Source organism: Herpailurus yagouaroundi, unplaced genomic scaffold, assembly GCF_014898765.1.
Source record: "Herpailurus yagouaroundi ecotype Mexico unplaced genomic scaffold, PumYag 210, whole genome shotgun sequence".
Classification (NCBI taxonomy): domain Eukaryota; kingdom Metazoa; phylum Chordata; class Mammalia; order Carnivora; family Felidae; genus Herpailurus; species Herpailurus yagouaroundi.
In genome coordinates this window covers 24005069-24028074 of record NW_024412441.1, presented here as the reverse complement: position 1 = coordinate 24028074, position 23006 = coordinate 24005069, and the positions used below count along the sequence as shown (strand labels likewise).

At 42.7% G+C, this 23006-nt stretch overlaps 1 long non-coding RNA gene across 2 annotated transcripts in view; it reads right to left on the bottom strand.

Annotated features, from left to right (window-relative positions):
• LOC121016454 (uncharacterized) overlaps positions 1-22328 on the bottom strand; it is a 79989-nt gene extending 57661 nt beyond the window's left edge. The window contains exon 1 of one of the 2 annotated variants that reach the window (XR_005784277.1): positions 21896-22328. This is a non-coding gene — a long non-coding RNA (uncharacterized LOC121016454). The remainder of the gene's footprint in view (positions 1-21895) is intronic. The other variant, XR_005784278.1, reaches the window with a different exon arrangement.
• Positions 22329-23006: the final 678 nt, after the last annotated feature.

Below are 23006 nucleotides of genomic sequence, written 5' to 3'. Positions count from 1 at the left end.
GGAATCTGTTTTAGGAAACTGTACGGTTTGGAAATGCTCTACTTTTTATCAAGCTCTGTTTTTCTGGTACCAGTCTATGCCTTTGAACTACACTCTCCTTTCTTTTTTTTTTTTTTTAATAAATTTTTTAAAGTTTATTTATTTTGAGAGAGAGAGAAAGCTAGCGAGGAACTGGCAGAGAGAGAGGGAGAGAGAGAGAATCCCAAGCAGGATCCTCGCTGTCAGAAGAGAGCCGGATGCGAGGCTTAATCCCCAAACCATGAGATCAAGATCTGAGCCGAAATCAAGAGTCAGACGATTAACTAACTGAGGGACCCGGGAGCCCCAAGTCCCGTATTATTTTCATTGGTTCCCTTGCAGCATGGCCTCTGGCTAAGATCTGATAAGGGAATTCCTAGATTTCAGCTTCTTGTCGTATGGCAGATTAGATTAACATGAATGCCTTCCTGGTATAAACACCAACAAAACAAAACAAAACAAACCAAAAAAACCGAGATATAATTTAATGAAGATTCTTTCAATGCAGCTGACGCCTAAAATGGAAACTCCCCAGGTGCCAGAAATGCAGAACAGTGTCTTAAGTGGACTGGGAAGAACATAACTCAATTGTCTGCACAGAATGTCAAATAAATAAGCATTTGAGACCCGAGCTGAAACTCAGACATTTTCAAAGATTCAGTGTGTACCACCCACGAGCATCACGGGAGAAGGGCTACTTCAGGAATAGAAAAAGTGAACCCTAAAGTAAGCAGAGAAGTGCGCAAGAAAGTTAAAAAAAAGCCACACAGATGAAAGCAATATATTCATAAAATAATCATTAAAAAAAGGGTCGGAACAGAAAGGAGGAAAACTCGTATGAAGCCTTATTATAAAGCCACAGTGACTAAACCATTGCTGTGCTTATGAAATAAACAAATTGACACCTAGAACAGAATCTTCTGATTCTGAATCTGTCCTGAATCTCTCAGGACGAGAGATATATACGTGTGTGTGTGAGTGTATATCTCTGTGTCTGTGTCTCTCGCTATATCCCTGCCTCTGTGTCCAATCTATGCCTGTACATCATCGATGTCTGTATCTGTTCTTGAAAATATGCATGTGGATGTGTATGTGCTTGCATGTGTGGGTGTGTGTATATACACATGGGAGCACAGTATAGTGCCCTTCTGTGAAGCTGGGATGACAATGTAAGAAATAGTGAACTTATTAATAAATGGTAATCTTTTAAATGGAGGAAAGATTTAAAAGATTAGATCCTTTGGGGCTCCTGGGTAGCTCAGTCGGTTGAGCGTCCGACTTCGGCTCAGGTCACGATCTCACGGTCCGTGAGTTCGAGCCCCGCGTCGGGCTCTGGGCTGATGGCTCAGAGCCTGGAGCCTGCTTCCGATTCTGTGTCTCCCTCTCTCTCTGCCACTCCACCGTTCATGCTCTGTCTTTCTCTGTCCCAAAAATAAATAAGTGTTAAAAATAAAATAAAAAAAAAAAAAGATTAGATCCCGGGGCGCCTGGGTGGCTCAGTTGGTTAAGCATCTGACTCTTGGTTTTGGCTCAGGTCATGATCTCGTGGCTCTTGAGTTGGAGCCCTGCATGGGGCTCTGCACTGGCAGTGTGGAGCCTGCTTGGGATTCTCTCTCTCTCTCTCTCTCTCTCTCTCTCTCTCTGCTCCTCCCCTGCTCACACAGGCATTTTCTCTCTCAAAATAAATAAATATACCCAAATAGAAATATAAATAAATATGTAAATTTAAAAGATCAGATTCCAACCTCACACTATTTTCAAAAATGTATCACGGATGGGTAAGTACTTTATGAAAAATAAAGCTAAAACTTTTAGAAGAAAATACAAGGGAATATACTATTGACATGGAGTTCAAGTATTTTCTGAAGTGACAATGGGAAAGGACATGCTACACAATTGATCTGTTACACACAAGACACCATCAAACACTAGTTCAAAGACCAAAATAAACAAGCTGTGTCATCGTTAAAAAATTGGCATCCATAAGCTATGAAGAATACCTTCAAGTAAAAAAATATATATAAGACTTAAAAATAAGTAGGTATAGAAAGAAAATTTACTGACAAGAGTAGATTGAGAAAAGATGGGCGGTGTGATTTAGTGGAAACGACAAAGCTGTGGATTCAGTCCTTCTTGCACTTAAATGCCATATTAACTGTGTCATTTCTCTGAGACACAGAATGGGATGTCTAAGCCTGAATTATTACCTTATTGGATTGGGAGTAGAATTATCATCATAATGGTATTTTATTCATTCAACAAACACTTACATGGTGCTTACCATGTAGCAGGACAGAAGGACTCTTGTTTCCCTGTATTTCACAAATGAAGAAACTGAGGTACAAGGAAGCTAAGGAACTTGTCCAAAGTCTTACAACTAGGAACTGTCAGGGAGGCCGGGGGGAGCCCCCAGTCGGTTAAGCGTCCGACTTCGGTTCAGGTCATGCCTTCACGGTTTGTGGGCTCGAGCCCAACCTCGGGCTGACAGCTCGGAGCCCGGAGCCTGCTTCAGATTCTGTGTCTCCCTCTCTCTCTACGCTTCCCCTACTCCTGCTCTCCCTCTCAAAAGAAAATAAGCAAAAAAAGAGAAATGTTTAAAAACGACTGGTAACTGTCAGGATTAGGACTCAAACCCAAGGCTGACGCAGGCTTCAGAGACTGTACTCCTTACATACCCTCTCTCAATTAAAAGAAAGTAGGTATATGTACGTTTGTGTGTGTGTGCACACATACATACACACACACGTATATATATGTATATATACATATATGTATATGTGTATATATACATATATGTATGTACGTGTATATACGCATATACATATATATGTATATGTGTATATATACATATATGTATATATACGTGTATATACGTGTATACGTATATACATATATATGTATATGTGTATATATACATATATACGTATATATACGTGTATATACGTGTATACGTATATACATATATGTATATGTGTATATATATACGTACATATGTATATATACGTATATATATACGTATACATATGTATACGTATATATATACGTATATATGTATATATACGTATATATATACATATATATACGTGCGTGTGTATGTATGTATGTGTGCACACACACACACACCTATGTCTATAATGGCAAGATTAGTGTGGATCCGTGGAATAGGTAGGATTTTTTTAAGTTAGAAGATTTGAGTATTGGCCTTTTGACAATGCAGTGTATTTTTTTTTTATTTTTTTTTTAACGTTTTTATTTTTATTTTTGAGACAGAGAGAGACAGAGCATGAACGGGGGAGGGGCAGAGAGAGAGGCAGACACAGAATCGGAAGCAGGCTCCAGGCTCTGAGCCATCAGCCCAGAGCCCGACGCGGGGCTCGAACTCATGGACCGTGAGATCGTGACCTGAGCCGAAGTCGGACGCTTACCGACTGAGCCACCCAGGCGCCCCTGCAGTGTATTTTTAATTTGTAAGATGTCTGAAAGTAGTTTTGGGGTTTTGCTCTTGAAGCCTAAAATGATTCAGTCAAAACATATATTAAAAAATTGTCTGGAAAATATTGTTACCAATCATTAAGAGTTCAGTCCTTAAGAGCCGAGTTTTGTTTGTTTTTGTTTTTGTTTTTCTGAAGGAAGGAAGTTGCCAATTTACCTCATTAATTAAATTGGAAAAATTCTCGTGCTTCAAACCATAACCAGAGAGCATACTTTTGAGGCTTTTTCTTTTCAACTTATAAATGCACCAGTGTAGACAAAAATGCTCCTGTACACTAAGTGGTACACAGAAATGCTAGTTTGGGGGCATCTGGGTGGCTCAGTTGACTTAGCGACCGGCTCTTGATTTCGGCTCAGGTCATGGTCCGTGGTTTGTGGGATCGGTCCCTACTTCCTGCTCTCTGATCATAGCATGGAGCCTGCTTGGGATTCTCTATCTCCCTCTCTCTCTCTGTGCTTCTCCCCCACCCACAAGTGCTCTCTCTCTTTCTCTTTCTCAAATAAACTAAAAAAAAAAAAAAAAAAAAAGAAATGCCAGTTTGTGGTGGAGAAGAATTGACTGTCTCGCTCTGCCTTTCTCCCACCCAAGATTCGTGCCATCTCTTTGGCCCACCCCTTCAGACCACAAATGTCCTAGGACGCCTAAATTCCCGTCTTCCATCTTCCTCAACCTGGGAAAAAATTTGGGGTCTTCGTTTAGACTTTAAATATAACATTTATACCAATCGTTAAAGCTCACAGATATTTATTGTTTTTTAATTTTTTTTAACGTTTATTTATTTTTGAGACAGAGAGAGACAGAGCATGAACAGGGGAGGGTCAGAGAGAGAGGGAGACACGGAATCTGAAAGAGGCTCCAGGCTCTGAGCGGTCAGCACAGAGCCCGACGCGGGGCTCGAACTCACGGACCGCAAGATCATGGCCTGAGCCGAAGTCGGCCGCTTAACCCACTGAGCCACCCAGGCGCCCCAAAGCTCACAGATATTTAAATGTTAACAGCATTGACTTTAATCTGTGGGATAATTTTTTTTTTTTTTTTAATTCTCCTTATCGAAGGAATAATAGGCAATACTGAGCTTCTGGAGTCTAACCATGGGCCTACTCTGAACTCTGACCTCGTACAGAAATACGGATTGCACAGAGTGTGTGCGTGTCTGCAATGATGCCTTTGGAAAGGAGAGAAAATGCCTGGGCCGGCCTCTTTCTCTGATGTAAACCTAATCTCTCTCCTTTTGCCTAAGATGGCTGGATGCCAGGGATTTGGTGCACATGTTCCTGAGGTCACACATCTCTTGCGTTTCTGTATCCTCTCAGCTTCAAGATGAGGCTCTTGCTCGGGTTCGGGCCACTCTGGGAAGGAACAGTAGTGAGTTATCACTACTTCTCCCTGCTCCCAGGAGGAATGGGGTGGAAAGCTGCTGACAGCAAGGCTGGCCGGAGATGCCGGGCGCTTCGGTGTGAGAGGACAAACCAGATCTCTATTGACAGCTCTCTCTGTGAGCAGCTTTCACTCTTCCTAATGACCTTGCAGGGCCACAGCGACTGCACCTACCGTGCCTCCACTGTGTCGGCCTCACGGTTCGGGGAGTGCTCTTTGTCTATACCGGCAAGCAGCCTGTGGACAATCGTTTTTATGTCATTTCGCCCCTCCCCTCTCCCGTGTGTGAGCAAGTGGAGAGAAAGGAAGTGACACAGCACAGTTGTTAAGAAGATGTGTGCTGAGTCAGAAAGATCTGGGTTTCCATATCTTTCCATCTCTTCTTGTGTGACGTTAGAACGCCGTTCAAGCCAGCCCTAGTTTTCTCGTCTGTGCAATAAAGATAATAGTAACCACTTCCCCAGTGTTCTTGGGAGAATTAATTGAGACGGTGTATATTAAGTGCCTGGTTCATAGTAAGCACACAATAATAATAGATGCCCTGAGTAGATAATCATGAGTTTCCTTCCCGTGATAACATAAAGCACTCAACCCCCCCCCCCCGTTCCTCTAATTACGTATTCTGACATTTTTAAAATAGAATGCATTAAACTATGAACTCATTTGAACCACCATGTGATTGAAAAGGTAACTGGTCATCATCAGGGAACCAGAAGTTGCTAAATGCATAGAGTTTGTAAAATGTAAATGGAGCGATTTCGTGAAATCTCTGGAGGAGACTGAGGAAGTGGCGGGCACTCGAGGACAGGACAGGTTTTATCCGTGCAAAGCCAATCAAACTCTTTAAGTCACTTTTAGCATTAGGATCTGTAATGATTCACGTTTTCCGGACAACTGATATTTATTGTACCTCCTGCCTTTTTTATCCCCACCCCACAAAAGGTGAGATTCACAAGGGAAGAAATGTTCATTGGGAAGAAATCAACAGAGAAAACCGAGGCTCTGAATACATCGCCAATTGGATAGACCAGTTACTTACATTCACAGATACAGAGTCTCGTGGTTAGAGGGAATCCATTATTCATGGGTTCTTTATCGGAACAAACTTTTGGCCGTGCGATTTTCCCTCTTAACTGCCCAAACGAACTATCGTTCCACCTTTCCTCCCTAGAAATCCCAGTGCGAAAGGAAGGAGTAGAAGGGACAGGTAAAGGTGAAGTCGCCGTTCAACTAACATTTTTGTTGTGAAAGCAAAAAGAGCAGGGATTTCTGTAGCTTGTTTGAAAAGCTGGGACTTTCAGCCCTCTGCCAACAACCACAGCTGGAACTGACAAGGTCTGACATCTCCCCTGCTTTTCCTGCTCCCTTTTTCTATGAAAATACTGTAGACACTGGATCAGGAAAGACAGCGGAGCCTTAAAATAATCAGTCTTTCAATTTGCCCCGTGTTAGTTTCCATAGGAAACAAAAGTGGGAACTGTAGCCAGCAGCAAGCAACTGTCTTGTTAGAACCCTCCCTTGTCGACTCAGCTGTGGCTGTTGGCTGAAATCTGAAAGTGGCATTTTTCAAAAGGCCCTTTGGCTTCCGAGTCTATGGAGTTTTCACTTTGGAAAGCAATAAAAACGAATGGAAAGAAGTGAAAATGACTTCCAACACCAAGTTTTCATATACCTTAGGATACTATTTCTCATGCAAAGAACTTTTCATTTCTCTGCCTCGTAGTTTATGTATGAGAACTGAAACGCATTTTATAAAAGCGAAAAGATACATCAAAAATGAAACGGTGCCTCTTTGGAAGGTTAAATCCTAGATCTTGGATGTGTGCTACCTTAACCGTAAACCTTATCGTGTGAAATTGCTTACATAAACATTCCCTTTAGGGAGGTAGCTCAGTTTCCATTGGAACACCATCCTCGGTTGCTTCATATTTTACAAACACATTCCAAGTTACAGATGCTGGACAGATTGCCACAGAAGAAAAGTAGAGAGGATTTATTAGAAAACACAGCCAGCCGCGGAATTAAAATTGTTTTTAAAAATACCTTCGCTTGGGAAAGAATATGACTCAAAAACTTTCCAATTGAACAGGACCTCCAGTTCTAATTCTTATACGTAAGTTTACAATAAAGAAGCCTCAAAGCCATCATCATCTGGTGGAGTGATGATTTTACGGGGGAGGAAGCGTTTCACAAACACTGCTGTGAATTACAGTTCAGCGGAGTAGTAATTCTTCGATAAAAGTTTTATGACAAGTCTGCGAGGTTTGCAAAATATCACACAAAGGTAGCTCCAAGTGATGTGTGATGGCTTCTCTGCTGTGGTCACCAAATTTATACGTTCCCTCAAGAGGGGAAAAATCCAACTGTATTGTAAGAGGCAGAGAGAGTGGAAAGGACACAAGGAGGGAAAGATTTACTGTATACACTGACACCATGTGAGTGGAGAGCAGTGTATCCGAAAGCCCCTTAAACCAAGGAGTAATCCACTAAAACCACCTGAATACATTATGTAATACATCTGTGAAAGCTCTGTGCTTTTTACTCTCTCTCTGCTTTTTCACCTCCAACATCAACAACAAGAACCACGGCGCAAGGGCAAGGCTCTGATTCTGTTGCTAAGCTCCACGTCAAAGCACGCCGTAATTTTCACGTGTAACCTTTTTCTTCAACTTTTGAATATTTACACCTAAAAAATAATGCTCTTTAAACTTATTTCCCACTCCTATCACCTGGGGGCATTAGTGTTCACATAGCTTGCGCTTTTTTTTTTTTTTTTCCTTAATCAAAGAAGAGAATATGTTTTTATAGCTATTTATAGATTTCTCTATTTGATGTAAAAAATTTCAGGCAGTTTTGTTTTGTTTTGTTTTGTTTTTTTAATAGCAAGGCCTGATGTGGAGCAAAACTAAATATCGGGATTGGCATGTGAGAAAGATCCTGCAAACTGGAAGTCAGAGATTGAGAAAGAACAAGACAATTCTGAAGGAAAATTTCTCTGCTTAAATACATCAGGAGTCCGGGGTTCCTTTCGAGTGGTGCTAAACAATTTGTGCGTAAGTAGGATTGCAATAATGGAAACACTGTTCAGCTTGCCTACTCTTCCTTCATAACTCATTAATGCCTGTGCTATGGGTTCTTTATGGGGCATCCATTAAGAGGGTAGAATAATAATAGTTTAATCCCCCTACACCCAATTATATATCCCCCTGAACCAGTGTCTACCTCCCTTTCTCTCTCTCCCTGTGAATTATGTCTAATAAAATAGAATATGCTAACAGAGAGGATTAAAAAGACAACAAACCTCTCTCTTCCCAACGTTAAAAATTACAAATAGGAACTGTAATGCAACAAAAATAGCCCGAGTGGGCCAAGGTGGATAATGATGTAGAGAGGGGATACCAGCCCCTCAGCCCATCTCTTATCATTAATAATAACGCCACACCCGACAAAAGAAAAGAGACTGCCCACCAGAACAAAACTCCACAAACACCCAAGACTTTATTAAACAACCCATTTTAGAACTTAAATCATTAGGCTGCATCTGCATGGGTTCTTCACAAGGGCTGTCTGCGAGAAATAATGGATTGTCTGCAAACTTTTATCTTGGCTATTGCCTCTAGAGTTGTGCTATTTAATTATTAAAATGTGGTATTAATGAAACATGCAATCCTGGAAAGGAAACCACTTTTATCATTGCACATGAAAGGCAAAAATTTAATATACTGAGGACACTGTATACACATTACAAATATATTTGCATCCACCTTCCAAATAGCGTGCACCCCCGTCTCCCCCCTCCCCTCCTTTACAGCTGCTCAATCTGCAAGAATGTGCAGAAGTAATTTATCTGAAATGGCCACTATTGTTCTTGATTCTGATTTGATTCCAAAAAAGCCAAATAATAGAAACCATTCTGAACATCTATTTTGTGCACCTGTTGTGCGGCATTATGATACTCCGTGATTTTCATTTACGTCACATCTCTTGACATGCCTTTGATACACCATGCTGCTTTGCTCAACAAAAATCCAGGATGCTGGAAACCAATGCCATCCCATTTTATTAACAAAATGACAACGGTACATGCTACTGCCTGGGAGCTCTGGAAGGAAACAGGGGCACATCAACCTCGCCACTAGCCATTTAACTAACGTTAAGAAGACTTAAAATAGCTGAGCAGGCTGGGTGGGGGGGGGGGGACGCAATATACAAGATATTAATATCGCTAATGATGTTGCTACTTAGGCAAAACAATAGGACCTCGGTAGTTTCATTTTTTTTCCCCTTGTTGCTTTGGTTTTTGAATGCAATGCCAGTAGAGAATCTGAATAGTTTTTCAGCTCCACTCTATGTGTGGGCTGGTTTCTTTGTTGATCAACTCAAGAAGGCATGGGATCCTGCATTTGCTGCCTTTCAAGTCCACAGCATCGTCTTTATTAACATTTCAATATTACGGCTCCAACCCTTTCAAATACTTCCTTAGTGGCTTCTTACCTTGGCTTCTCTGGGCAATGGCACCGCGATTGTATGGAGACTTACAGTGACCAAAAAGGGTTGGTTGTGATACTCTGTGGCTAAGGGGGCCATAAACTTCACGTAGTACTGACAGACACAGGATCTTGAAGTAATGAAATACCCAAGCTGCCTTGGCTGTCTTCTATCAGCACGCTCTCGCATGCTGAGTATAATTGTGCACATGCTTATACTGCCCACGTACGTAAGTACGACCGTCTTTACTTACGTCAAATAACCATAAAGCCAAGATCTGACTGCTCCCTGCTAAGGTGACAGTGTCGGGAACTTTGGTGTGCTTCGTAGGCGGTATTGGTGAATCGTAGAAAGTGGCTCCATTCAAAAATCGGAAGATGGAAACTGTCTGACTCACAGAATCCCAGCATGGAAAGGGACCTCTAGGGTCCAATCCGGCGCTCCCCTAATGGAGGAATCAATCCGTCCTCAACATCTTTGACAGATGGTCTTCCAGGTTCGGTGTGAACTTTCCCTTGAAGGGCAAATTCTGCTTAACAAAGCAGTCCGCTCTATTTGTAAACGGCCCTAATCGTTGGGTGGTTTTCTTGACGTGGCGTTGAGACGGCGGCCTTTCCAAGCAGGACTGGATAATGTGCAGAAGCGTTAATGCCAGCCAGGGCCCCCTTCGTGCGTGTGGGACCTGTGTGGTCACGTGCCATCCCCTGGTTGGTTTCATGCTCTGCTGTCATTGTCTTGAAATCCTTACTCATTTCTCACAAGGGGTCCCGACCGTTTCATGTTGTAGCGGGCTCCACAAACTACAGAGTGGATCTTGCCAATTGTAATTGGAGATGAGTGACCAACAGGAACTCTTTTGTAGCATGCTTTTGTGGGCTTCCAATGCTATATTATTTTGTTACCCCCTCCCCCTCCCCCCGTCATCTATCTATCTATACGTCTTGTCAACAGAATTACATAATATTCCTTGGACTTCCTTGCAAACCAGTTTTTTTTAATTTTTTTTTCAACGTTTATTTATTTTGGGGACAGAGAGAGACAGAGCATGAACGGGGGAGGGGCAGAGAGAGAGGGAGACACAGAATCGGAAACAGGCTCCAGGCTCTGAGCCATCAGCCCAGAGCCTGACGCGGGGCTCGAACTCACGGACCGCGAGATCGTGACCTGGCTGAAGTCGAACGCTTAACTGACTGCGCCACCCAGGCGCCCCAACAAACCAGTTTTTAATTCATGGATTGCCCCCCCTCCCCCATTGCCCAGTGCCATCATGCCACTTAATTCAGTGGGGTTCCAGGAAGGGTAGGAATACAAACTCGACGAAAGAACAGTCTCTGAACTTCAGCATTATTAAGCTTCTCTGTCCTTTGCTTTTGAAATACTAACCCAAATCCTCCCTGTCAATCAGAGGAGAAGTACGTGTTTTGGCTAAGTGAGGCAGGGTCTAAGCTAACCAGTAGCATCCGCGGAACACTTGGTTTGAATGCTGATTCGTGCTTCTTACTGATGCTATGACTTTGGAAATGACACTTACCTCGGCTGTCTCCCTTTCCCCCCCTTGGGCCTGGCTGCCCCCCAGGGCTGCAGCAAAGCTTGCCAAGTAGTGCTGAGTGAGCCTGGGGATTTTCTGAACTCGGGTGCAGAGTCTCCCTGGGGGCCAGCCTAGCGCTATGTTTCTCCCATCCCATCCTGCTACAGAGACCCCAGACGGACATCTCAGGACCTCCATCAGACCATATGCTCACGGTGAATGCAGGCCTGGTGTGTTTTTCGTCTTGTTTTTGCCCGCTGTTCTTTAGGTACCCTGTATCATCTTGGTCACGTGGAAGAACTTTTCTGTGAAAAGTTTTCAAGGAAGAACGAAACTACTAGAACCTTTCTAGGTAGTGGGAATTGAGCCCAAGTGATTATCAGAAGGTATTCTGGGGGAGTCATTTAAAGCATTAGGGTTAAAGTAGGGAGAATGATCCAAGAGCGAGAGAGGAGAGAGAGAGAAAGAAAGCACAACCCCAATCCTGCCCCCGCCAGGACTGTCTGTCTAGTGGGGCAGTGGGGACCACATGTGAAGAGGTGGGAGAAGCCAGAACACCAAGAGACTGGGAATCTGAAAAATAGAATCTAGGGGCGCCTGGGTGGCGCAGTCGGTTAAGCATCCGACTTCAACCAGGTCACGATCTCGCGGTCCGTGAGTTCGAGCCCCGCGTCGGGCTCTGGGCTGATGGCTCGGAGCCTGGAGCCTGTTTCCGATTCTGTGTCTCCCTCTCTCTCTGCCCCTCCCCCGTTCATGCTCTGTCTCTCTCTGTCACAAAAATAAATAAAAAAGTTGAAAAAAAAATTAAAAAAAAAATAGAATCTAAAAACTGAACTGGTCGATAAAACAAAGAGTCTTGGGGTATCTTTAATCTCTATTCCCAAGAAGGGCGCATAGTTTTTATGAGATATAAATACCCCACTCTCATTTGAAAGCCTACTTCAGCAGATACGAAAATGCATTAAGTGGTCACGATTTGTTAAAGTCTACCCTTATGGCCATGTTTATTATCGTATGTGAGTTTTATCACAACTCTACTATTTTTTTCCTACCAGTTGGTGAAATAAAATTCAGTTGTAATTAAATTAAAAAAAAATTTTTGGCAATAAAAACTGAACATCTCTTAGAAGACAAAATGAAATAATGTGCAGGAAAGTGCTGCAAAAAGATATTTCCGCATAAAGTATTATCACCCTAAAAGTAAATTGCAATGTTTGGATCTAAGAAACAGAAAAACGATACCCTTAGTTGAGCATAAGAAGTGAGTATTTGGAGATTTCCATATTGCATACTGTTTTGAAGGTACATTTGAATGACTTTGAAATCTTTTCAGAAGAGTGGCTTTTTTGTAGTGAAACATTTTGGTGTTTATTTCAGATGAATAATCAGTCAACTGCACCCAGACTCTGGGTGTTCCCTGCAGCCTAGTGGTTAGGACGCATTTGCCAATTGTTCAAGAACCTTGAGCTCACAACAGAGGACCTGGGTTATTTCCAAATACCATTCCCCTTAAAGAAAAGTCATGCAAGTCTGTTTCAAGCCGAAAGTTGAAGCAGTAGGTTGCACGTAGGTGTTTGAATTCTGAAACATACATTTCGTTGTGTACAATCACAAGTTCCTGAAGAAATTTTTTTCCCACAAGGGGAAAAAAAAAAGATAACTTTTAGGGGGAAAATGTTCATTTTATGTGTGAGACCAGTTGGTAGGAGTGAGATATTTTTATTGATTTAAACGACAGCAACTTTGTTTTTTAGTTTTTTTTTTTTAATTAAAAATTTTTTTTTAACGTTTATTCATTTTTGAGAGACAGAGAGAGGCAGGGGATGAGCGAGGAAGGGGCAGAGAGAGAGAGAGACACCGAATCGGAAGCAGGCTCTAGGTGCTGAACTGTCAGCTCAGAGCCCGACGTGGGGCTGGAACTCACAGACTGCGAGCTCATGACCTGAGCCCAGGCCGGACGCTCACCAACCGAGACACCCAGGCTCCCCAAAATGACAGTGACTTTGTAATCAAATAAAACCTTAAACTTAGAAAGACAGAAAGAATTTGCCACAAGGAAGAAATGGGAGATTAGAACTGCACATGTGATATGGAAGGTACACATGCAGATATGGAAGGTATACATTGCTTCTTGCCCAGCACTTATCAGAAGGGGACTTTGAACCTTGCGTTACACTTAAATTCTCTTGTTCCAATTACCTTCTCTGAACCTCAAGAGTTACCTTTGTGGCCATTGTCTACTAGAAAGGTAAGAGGAACCAGGAAGGAAGCTTAAGTCTGTTGACGTTCTGGTTGGTTTTACAGAGCAGAGGAGGCTGGATGTATTTAAAATAGAGTTTCAGGGGCGCCTGGGTGGCGCAGTCGGTTGAGCGTCCGACTTCAGCCAGGTCACGATCTCGCGGTCCGGGAGTTCAAGCCCCGCGTCAGGCTCTGGGCTGATGGCTCAGAGCCTGGAGCCTGTTTCCGATTCTGTGTCTCCCTCTCTCTCTGCCCCTCCCCCGTTCATGCTCTGTCTCTCTCTGTCCCAAAAATAAATAAAAACGTTGGAAAAAAAATTAAAAAAAAATAAAATAAAATAGAGTTTCAGTGTACAGGCTTTCTCTGCCCCCACCTTCCCGTGGCATTCAGCCTCCTCTGTCACCTCCAGCAGGGAGAGGACGTTCAGTGCTGGATGACTTTATTGTGTCATTCATGTCTCTGGCTTCCACTGCCCATTACATTCAGCAACTCATATAGAGACACACTCTTTCTCATGCCTCACTTCTGTTTTGAAGGCTTTTGGAAAAGCCTGGACGTGTCTATGTCAGCCAGAACAGAGAGATATTCTGAGCAAAAAGAAACGATTCTAAAACCACGTGGATATATTTTTAAAAATTGTATTATGACTGACAGAAAGAACCCCGATCGAAGAGCGTGAGGTAAGACTTCATTAAAATCAGAAGATACGACTGCATTGTCTCTAATATATTCATTTCCAGAAATGTTCCCATTAAGTAAAAGAGCCTCTTCTGAAGTAGACTCCCGGGTACCACAACGGGCTCCAAGGGAACAAGAGGGAATGCCCATTTTCCTCATGTAATCCCTCTTCCCTACCTTCACCTGGACTATGGGACAATGTTCATCAATTGCTACTCTGATCTGTTCTCTCTCGAGCTGAGGTTCTCTTTCTCACTTTCCCTTCCTTCAATTTCTTTATCTTCCTACAATGACAGACCATGTCTGCCCACAAATGTCACGATAGCCACGTTCTCAAAGTGTCACTGGCCTGCTTGATCCAATTTCTACTCCAGGGAAAAGCAGAGTACCACACGACACAAGACGCTGCGTCTGTGAATCTCAGAAAGCTGTGAACTTCCCAGGTGGGAAACGTGTACCTTTGGGAAGGTCTTTGTTGCCAACAGATCTGTCTTTTTCGGGGGTGTCTGTGGAAGTGTAGAAAGACTGTTCCAGATGAAAAGCAGAAGTATTTTTAAATGATTCCCCCGATCACTTGGGCTTGGTGGGCCTGTGTGGGACAGACTGGGGTCATTTTTCTTCCCTTCTCTCCCCAGGTCGTGGGGAAGCTTGAGCCTATAAAGGCAACCAAGGTGAACTCGCTCATTCCACACAACGGGGTAGATCATTCACCACGGGGTGTTCTTGATAGTGCTCTGTCCACTCTAATTTTAAGTATCTAAGCAATGGGAGTCCCACCACCTCCCTCGGAAGATTACCCTACAGTCTAATAGGCTTCGACATTAAGAAGATTTTCAATTGGTAATTGGTAATCAACCTAAATTTCCCTTTTCTTAATTTCATCCCATTACCCCAAACCCTGTCCTCTTGTTCCACCTAGCTCCTCACCTTCATTAGTGTTTACACTCCCCAAATAGTAATAGATAGCTGGCAACGCGCGCACACACACACACACACACACACACACACACACACCAGAAATGACCACAGAAAACTAACCCGCTCTCAGTCATCACTTGGCTAGACCACAGATAGTTACTTCTCCTTGAAAAATATGTCTGTTCCCTCATACACTGTTCTCCTCAAAGGCATTCTGTAATATTAAAAGGTTCAAGTATTTTTTTTTAATAATCCAAAAACATCTATAAGTGTAAACCACAGCAGTCTGTAATGGACTAGAGGGGAATGAAGGCATTCTTAACGTGGGCGGGCGATAATGGTATAGCTACATTCACCTTCTTTTGCCCTTGGCACAGACGGAGCAAACCATTAAAACAATTGGTGGAAGGCTTTTCCCCCAAAGTTGTCTATTTCTATACTAGTTTTATATCATCCTTGCCTGTTATGGATTGAACGAGTGTTTTTCCTGCTGTACAAAAACGTTCCTTGACAATATATTTTCTACCAATAATCATTATTTTAATAAAACCAGTGACATTAATATGAATAATTTGTGTTATTACGGAGGGTCATAAAATATTACAAGATAGGACTTATGGGAAAACCAAGCCCTAACTTAGGTCTCATTCATAACACGACCTGTTCTTTTTTATTTTTAGACTGCTTTACCAATTTGATTTACTGGCGACAGGAAAAGACTCTGTTTCAGCAGCGAACTTTCAAAATAATATACGTTTTAGAAATCAAGTTTTCGATTCATTTTCCTCCAATGTTGCAAAACTCCCTCCCTGGTCTCTGTTTAGGAAATAATTAGATCCCTGTAGTAGTGGCTGGGGTCTGCCTCTATCCTTCAATACTGTGATCCTGCTTGATTCTTCTCACTTTTATCTTGAATTTTAAGCCGGTTTTCTGCGTATATTCATAGTAACTGACACAAGTCTTACACGAAGAAACAAGCCAACGGAACAGAAGAAATATAACATAACTTTTGGAAAGTTATTCTGTGGACCATACCCTGGAACACTTGATTCGGTAAGGGCATCTTCATGCTACCAGCTACTGGCATTGCTGAAGACATTTATGTGCCTTTCTGGAAAATTTCTGGCAGATATCACGAACGTTTGTATCCGTTGCCAGATTCAGCATGTGGACCCAAGTCCCAGACTGAGTCTTCACCGTCTCTATACTTCCTTCCTTAGGCTGCATGGTCCAATGTCTAGGGCGTGCCACTGATTTCTAAGAATTTCTTGTTCATGTATTTGTTGGCGGCGTGTAAGTTGAAACCAACAAAAGGGAAGGCCAGAAAACTTAGAGTGGAAGGGAGGAAATCCACTAAGATAACACGGTGGCATTGCAAGGCATTAAACATAAAGAAAGAGCTGACTAATCAGGGCCACGGAAGGAAAAGAAGGGTGGCCAGTTTCTAGGTCTTCTGAAATGTGGCGTAAAATTGACGGGTCTTCGGTCCTGTTGACGTTAATGTCACTCAGTGCCAACGGCGCCCGGCAGGTGGGATTCTCTGTTTTCAATTTCAAATGGTGGGGAGAGCGAATCTGGCTTTGTTTGGGCCCCTGTTGAGATGAACCTACGAACTAGGGCGGGGACTTGGTCTCCAGACATTTGCAGCTAGAGCCCTTGTGCCTAAAGGGCCACAAGCTAGAGTCCTTGTGCCTCCGAGATCCATCCCAGAGCTGGAGAAACCGGGGTGAAAAATCCATACATAAAAGGAGTCTCACCTTCTGGAGTTAAAGTTATATTGCATGGCAGGTACTGAAGATTAATTTGACACATTGCTATCAGTATTTGTTCAACATTACATCCCCCTCTTTTTCTGAGATTGGCATATGAAGTTTCTAACATTCCTTGGCTTATTGGTAGTAGGCATGTGTGAGAAAATCTAGGATCTTTCAAGCGTCGCTGGTTGCAAAATGGTAGTCCCAATACAACTTGTAGATAAGCAAAAACATAATTTATTTTCTTTATTTTGGCGGCGACTCATCTTGGCCTCTTCCTGAGCCCTCAATCAGCAGTGAGTGCGGGTAGGGGAGAGAAATTAATTAAATGTCCAATCAAGTTTGGAGCTGTCAGGCCTGATCATTTAAGCCGTCTTTCTTAATTGATGTTCATTCTTCCATTTGGATAAAAGGCCCACTCTCTTATGTATTTGCCCCCTTCCCCGTTTCTTCCCCTAAGATGACATTTTGCTGTGTGGGGAAAGGTGGGTGCGATTTATGAATTCTGCCGGCCCTGGGAATAAAGTAGGAATTCTCAGATTCACATGGTAGCTTTGTATTCTCTTCTGGCCCTTTCCTTGCTGACTCCACTGTCTGTCTAGTCTCTAGAGGCCTGCTTGCGTTTCTGGAAGCAGTCGGGAGCTGGTGAACTCATGATCCTTTATTTTGGCTGGGATAGAATGATAGGGGAAGGGCATGTAACTGTTCCCAGCCCTATGAACTCAGCTCGGCCCTCTGTGTCTATAGAACCACTTTCCTGCCGACTGTTCCATCCAGCTCAGGGGCCAGTGGTCACTCCTAGTCACTCCCTGTGGGGCTGCTTGCCCTGTGACAACAGGTCCACCCCTTACATAACCGGGGATAGCTAGGGAAGCTCATGGGCCCTCCCTCTGTCTTATCACGTGACTAGGGCAACGGTCATTTTGGTGTAGGCTTTATAAGAAACATTATGCCCATTCCACGAGTTTTTGAGGACAAACATCGTATGGAAAGCATCTAGAGCTGTACCTTTAGAACGCAGGTCTTGTTTGTTCTGGACATTCAACTTTTCTGTACACTTTCAAAGATCAAAATATTGAGGTCTAAGATTATTTCCATGGGCATGAAAGTCACAGTTTCCAGAGATTTTCTGACTGTACAACTTTTCATTTCATAGGCCAAATAGAAGCCTTCTCTTCAACAGTAAATTTAGATTTCAAATTGTTCACGGACTAACTTCCTTGACTCCCTCCTGTAATCTGCTACTCTGTGGGGATTTTCTGAGGCTGCCTAAGTCTTAACAGAAAATCCAAATGTTCATAGTTCTTGGTAGACTTTTTGGATCTATAATGGCCTTTCTTATTATCACACACATCTAAATAGCAGAGTATTTTTTCAGATGAAGATTGGTATTGTCAATGGCTTCTCTATTGAAAGTAACTTTTTTTTTTTTTATAAAAACAACATAAACCGTTTTATTCAAATCTAGTGTCATGCTTTGAGAACTAACTCCAGAGATATATTTTCAGGGGTATCTCCCCAGTGCCCAGTGTCTGGATTCCAGCTTGCATTCTCTTTGTTGTTTCTGGTTTTCGATTACTACACCTACAGGAATGTAAAATAAACTTTCCTTACTGGGAAAGTTACAGAGTATACATAAATTGGATCTCTTTCTTTATTCTCATTAGGACCTTTTCAGAGAATGCCATGGATTTTCCTTCCCCTGCCACTTGCAATGTTTCTCTAGCTAGATCTTAGAACTGCTGGATCCTTAGCATTTGGGGTTCTACTTAGACCTACTTGAGCGGGTCAGGTAATTTATTTCTTTTGGATAAGCATGCATGTGTCTTCAGAGGATTCACACACTTAGGAAGACTGGGGGCCCCAGGTGGAGAACGTGTGGCTTTTTTTTTTAATTTTTTTTATTTTTAAAAATTTTTTTTTTCAACGTTTTTATTTATTTTTTTTGGGACAGAGAGAGACAGAGCATGAACGGGGGAGGGGCAGAGAGAGAGGGAGACACAGAATCGGAAACAGGCTCCAGGCTCCGAGCCATCAGCCCAGAGCCCGACGCGGGGCTCGAACTCACGGACCGCGAGATCGTGACCTGGCTGAAGCCGGACGCTTAACTGACTGCGCCACCCAGGCGCCCCGAACCTGTGGCTTTCAAATATCTTTCTTTCATGTGTGATGACCTCTAGCTGGTGCAGGGGCAGGATCCAACCAGTGAAAGGGCCTCCTGTTCTCCTTCTGGGCTCAACCAGGGCCATTCACTCACCCATTCACCTTCTTCTCAAGAAAGATTCCTGGAGTGTCCACCGTTTCCCAAGAGTTACGAGGGATCGAGAGAACACAGAAATCTATCTTTGGCCACAATGCACACTGAGCCCCAGCCAGTGTTCTTTTTCTTACTGGTAGAGGGATGCAGATAATGAAATATGGAAGGTCAGATTATGGTCACCACGAACATTAGCAAATGGAATTTAGTATAAACTGAATTCCCATGCCAAGTACCCCCATTACAGTCATTATCTTCAATATTTTAACCACATTATTTTATTAAGTGCTTGCAGACACACTGAGCTATCGCATTTACGGAGCACACGTACTACAACATGGAGGACAGCCGGCTTGGCCGACATCAAAGACAGAGAGGCATAGACTGATGTAAGGCGAACATTCGTTCTTCACTGAGGTCATTCCCAAACAAACAACATGATATAGCATTTGTGTCCTGCAGATGAAATCGAAGATGATCACATGAATTACTAGAAGTATCATCTGGCTCAAAGCGAACTTTTGGTATATATTACAGGTATATGATAAGTCAAACTGTGGCGTAGAATCTTGTCTGCTAGGTATAGTTCTCGACTTTTACCTTCAAAATCAGCTTTGTGACTCTTCTTTTTTTAAAAATGTTGGTTTATTTATTTTGAGTGAGAGAGAGAGAGTGTGCACCAGCGGGAGAGAGACAGAGAGAGAGGAACAGAGAGAATCCCAAGCAGGCTCCGCGTTACCAGCACAGAGCCCGACATGGGGCTTGATCTCACAAACTATGAGAATGTGACCTGAGCCAAAATCAAGAGTCGGGTGCTTAAATGACTGAGCCACCCAGGCGCCACATGACTTTTTTCTTCTCTTTTCTTTTCTTTCTTTCTTTCTTTCTTTCTTTCTTTCTTTCTTTCTTTTTATTTGTTTTTGAGAGAGAGAGGGAGAAAGAGCGTGCGCAGGGGTGGGGCAGAGAGAGGGAGACACAGGATCCAAAGCAGACTCCAGGCTCTGAGCTGTCAGCACAGAGCCTGACGTGGGGCTCGAACTCATGAAAAGTGAGATCTTGACCTGAGCTGGAGTCAGATGCTCAACTGACTGAGCCACCCAGACACCCCCACATGACTCTCCTTAAGAGCATAATTGCTTCAGTCTCCCTCTCTCTTTCTTTCTGGATGTGTGTGTGTGTGTATACACACATAACATAGATATATATGCCTATGTATTTTTATGGATCTTTAGATCGTTTGCGAGTACCTTGTTTTCTAAAACCAGTGCTCATGTTGTCATTTTTTTTAAAGGTATTTTATTGTCGCTATATAATTTCATTTTTTAAAAGAAGCCTATGCAGCAACGTAACAAATTTACTTTTTAAAACATCACCGAGGTATCAAAAAAGTCCCTATAATGCCAATAAGTGTTCCCCCTGCAGAACCTGTACAAATCAGACAAAAAAACCAATTGGGGCTTTTTAACATCATCAACTAACAAGCCATACAATAACCAACTGGCTCTCTTAGTGAGGTTAGAGCAAAAACACGTACTACTGGATAATCGTAGAAATTTTCCATCTCTCAATCCAAACCTTACCAGCGGTGCCCCTCACCACCATTTTCCTCTTCCTGCTGTAAGACTGTGCTGTCTTTATCAAACAACCTCTAATGCTGTTTTCAGGCTAGTATTATTTTGCCACATCTTCTTTAACTAACTGTTACTGGGTTCATCAACCTGTTGTACCTGATAAGGAGGGGAGCTTCCAATAAGTTACTAAAGCTTTCGATGAATCTCCTCTCCCAGGGCTCTTGGCCAACAGGTGCACAATGGTGAACTTACGGATTTTGTGGTAAAAGGAAAATTTGTTGTAATGCCAAACGCTCACCCACTGAATTCCAGAAATGGCGCCACGACCTTCCCACAAACCACCGGGATGGCCGAAGCACGGATTTATGAAAGTTAACTTCTGGCCTTGTGCCGAAGTTACTGCTTCCGGGTGGGTGAGTGGATGGGATCCCTTTGCTGATTAGTTTTTTTTTTTTTTTTTTTAATTCCTTTCTACCTTAGGTGGAATGATTTAGGCTGAGCCCAGCGTCCAAGAGCAGTCGCTCCCTGCCCTTCTCTTAAGCAATTTATTTTCATTTACTTTCTACCCATCTTTACCAGTTTGGTAGAATGTATTTTAGATTCATGATACGTCCATACGTGAACCAGGGAGAAGCTTCTTTTCCTTATGGTTCCCCGCGAAGTGGCTTCAGGGCAATGACAACTCCAAGGAGAAACTAGGCTTGAACGCAGAGCTCCCGCTACTCTCAGCCCCCCTGACGCTTCACCAGGTGTCCAGAGCGCTGCCTCTGAGAACCTCACAGCAGCTCGTCCCTGATGGCCGAAAAATTCGCCAAAAGGCGGGACAAGTGTAAGAAGAACATTTGCCACAATCCAGTCTCTAGTGACATGACCCCGGATGAAGGTCGTCGCGTTCAAAAGCGTCATATTTAGCAGCTCTTCAGGCAGAGACCACAATGGATTTTGTAAAAGCGCACCAGGAAGGCAGAAACAGTTCAACCCCATTAGAAGAGAGTCCTTATTTTATATTTCCCCCCTTATCTAAAACGGGCAATTGCTTTTCTGCCAAATAGGCTCAAAAGGGCCATGAAAACTAAAGTCCTTCAAAGCTGTTAAACGCATCCTCAAATTTACAATAAAATTCAGCATGACAAATCTTCCAGTAAAGTCTCTGGAGCATCATAGCAGCACTTCAACAATTTTTCTTTAAGTTAGCATGTTAGTATTCAACACCTTGAGCTACAGGGAAAGCAAATGCGGGCAAGGCAAGCAAAACAAAACAAAAACCAAAAGAGGAAGAAAAAAAAAAAAAAAAGCCACCACCGACAAAGACAGTGGGAGAAAAAAAAAAAAAAAAACCGCACACAGCCACGCACGCTATCAGGCATATGCCAAAGTAAACAATCGGTGTGGGTTTGCCACGGCTCTGCCCTGCAGGTAAGACCACAGGCAGCACGGGAGCTAATGGACAGGGAAAGAGAAAGGCGGATGGAAGGGGGAAAGAGAAGGCAGAGTGCGAGAGCCGCGGAGCCGGAGCAGGACGGCCTGATTTGTAAGCCTCAAGACACAACATCAGCCATGCAAAACAGGACATACCTTTCTGACTTGCTGGTTCTGTCGGCTGAGACAAAGCAGTCCTATTCACAGCGGGAGGCCAAATCAAAATGAAATTTTATTTAGTCTGCACTGTCCCCAGATTGGGTTTCAGAATGACTGCTTTAGGAGATAGCATGGATGTGGCGGATGCATGCTTTGCATATGAAACTGCAGTAGGAAAAGAAATCTACATAATCAAAAAAATCTGTGCTCTGTGTATGTGACAAAAAGCCTGGACTACAGTGATTTTACTGCAGGGTATGTTTTCAGGCAGGCCCTTCTGGGGTGAAACGCGTTTAAAAAAAACGTCTTATGCAATATTTGCAGCAAATAGTCAGAAATCTGTAATACACCACGAAAAAAATCTATAGATTCCTGCTTGCAACTCTGCCACATCGAAATCATTGTGATTTTTCAGCAGATTTATGAATGCATCAAAAATTTGCGGCAGGGAACCGACTGAATTTTCAAACATGCGCAGATTATTTTGAAGGCGTTTATTCTGACAATTACTATACCCCTGAACCCCGACAAAATAAATGGAAAGCTTAAGTCTGATGCAATACTGAAATGAACACTGAGAGTCCCTTTGACTTTGCTCTGGGAAGACATTTAACTCATTCATATTTAAAGGCTATTTTTAAAAAGAGGAAAAAAAAATCTTTCAAAATACGGGCGAGATGTCGAAAATATTTTTAAAATCAAGAGAAGGGACCGTAAAATGTATATAGAATGCACATCAGGGAATCTTTGAAAAAAATGCTTATATATATATACATATATATATATATATATATATATATATATATATATATATACATACAGATACACTGACTGTGTTCTTAATACAGGGTTATCACTGGCCTTGGCCAGGAAAGGGAAGTGGTAAGCAAGGTACAGTGAAACAAGGGGGCAGAATAGAGCCTGTTGATAAATATATATTATTTCTCAAAGAAATACTTATCCCAGCTTGATTTTGATAGATCAGTTCCTTGAGGTTGGACTCTGCCAATCATTTTCTTAGAAGAGGGGAAAAAAATAAAATAGAATAAGAGATTGAAAGAAAGAAAACCTACCTGCGTACAATGGTAGCAAAAAGACAAGGCAGGCT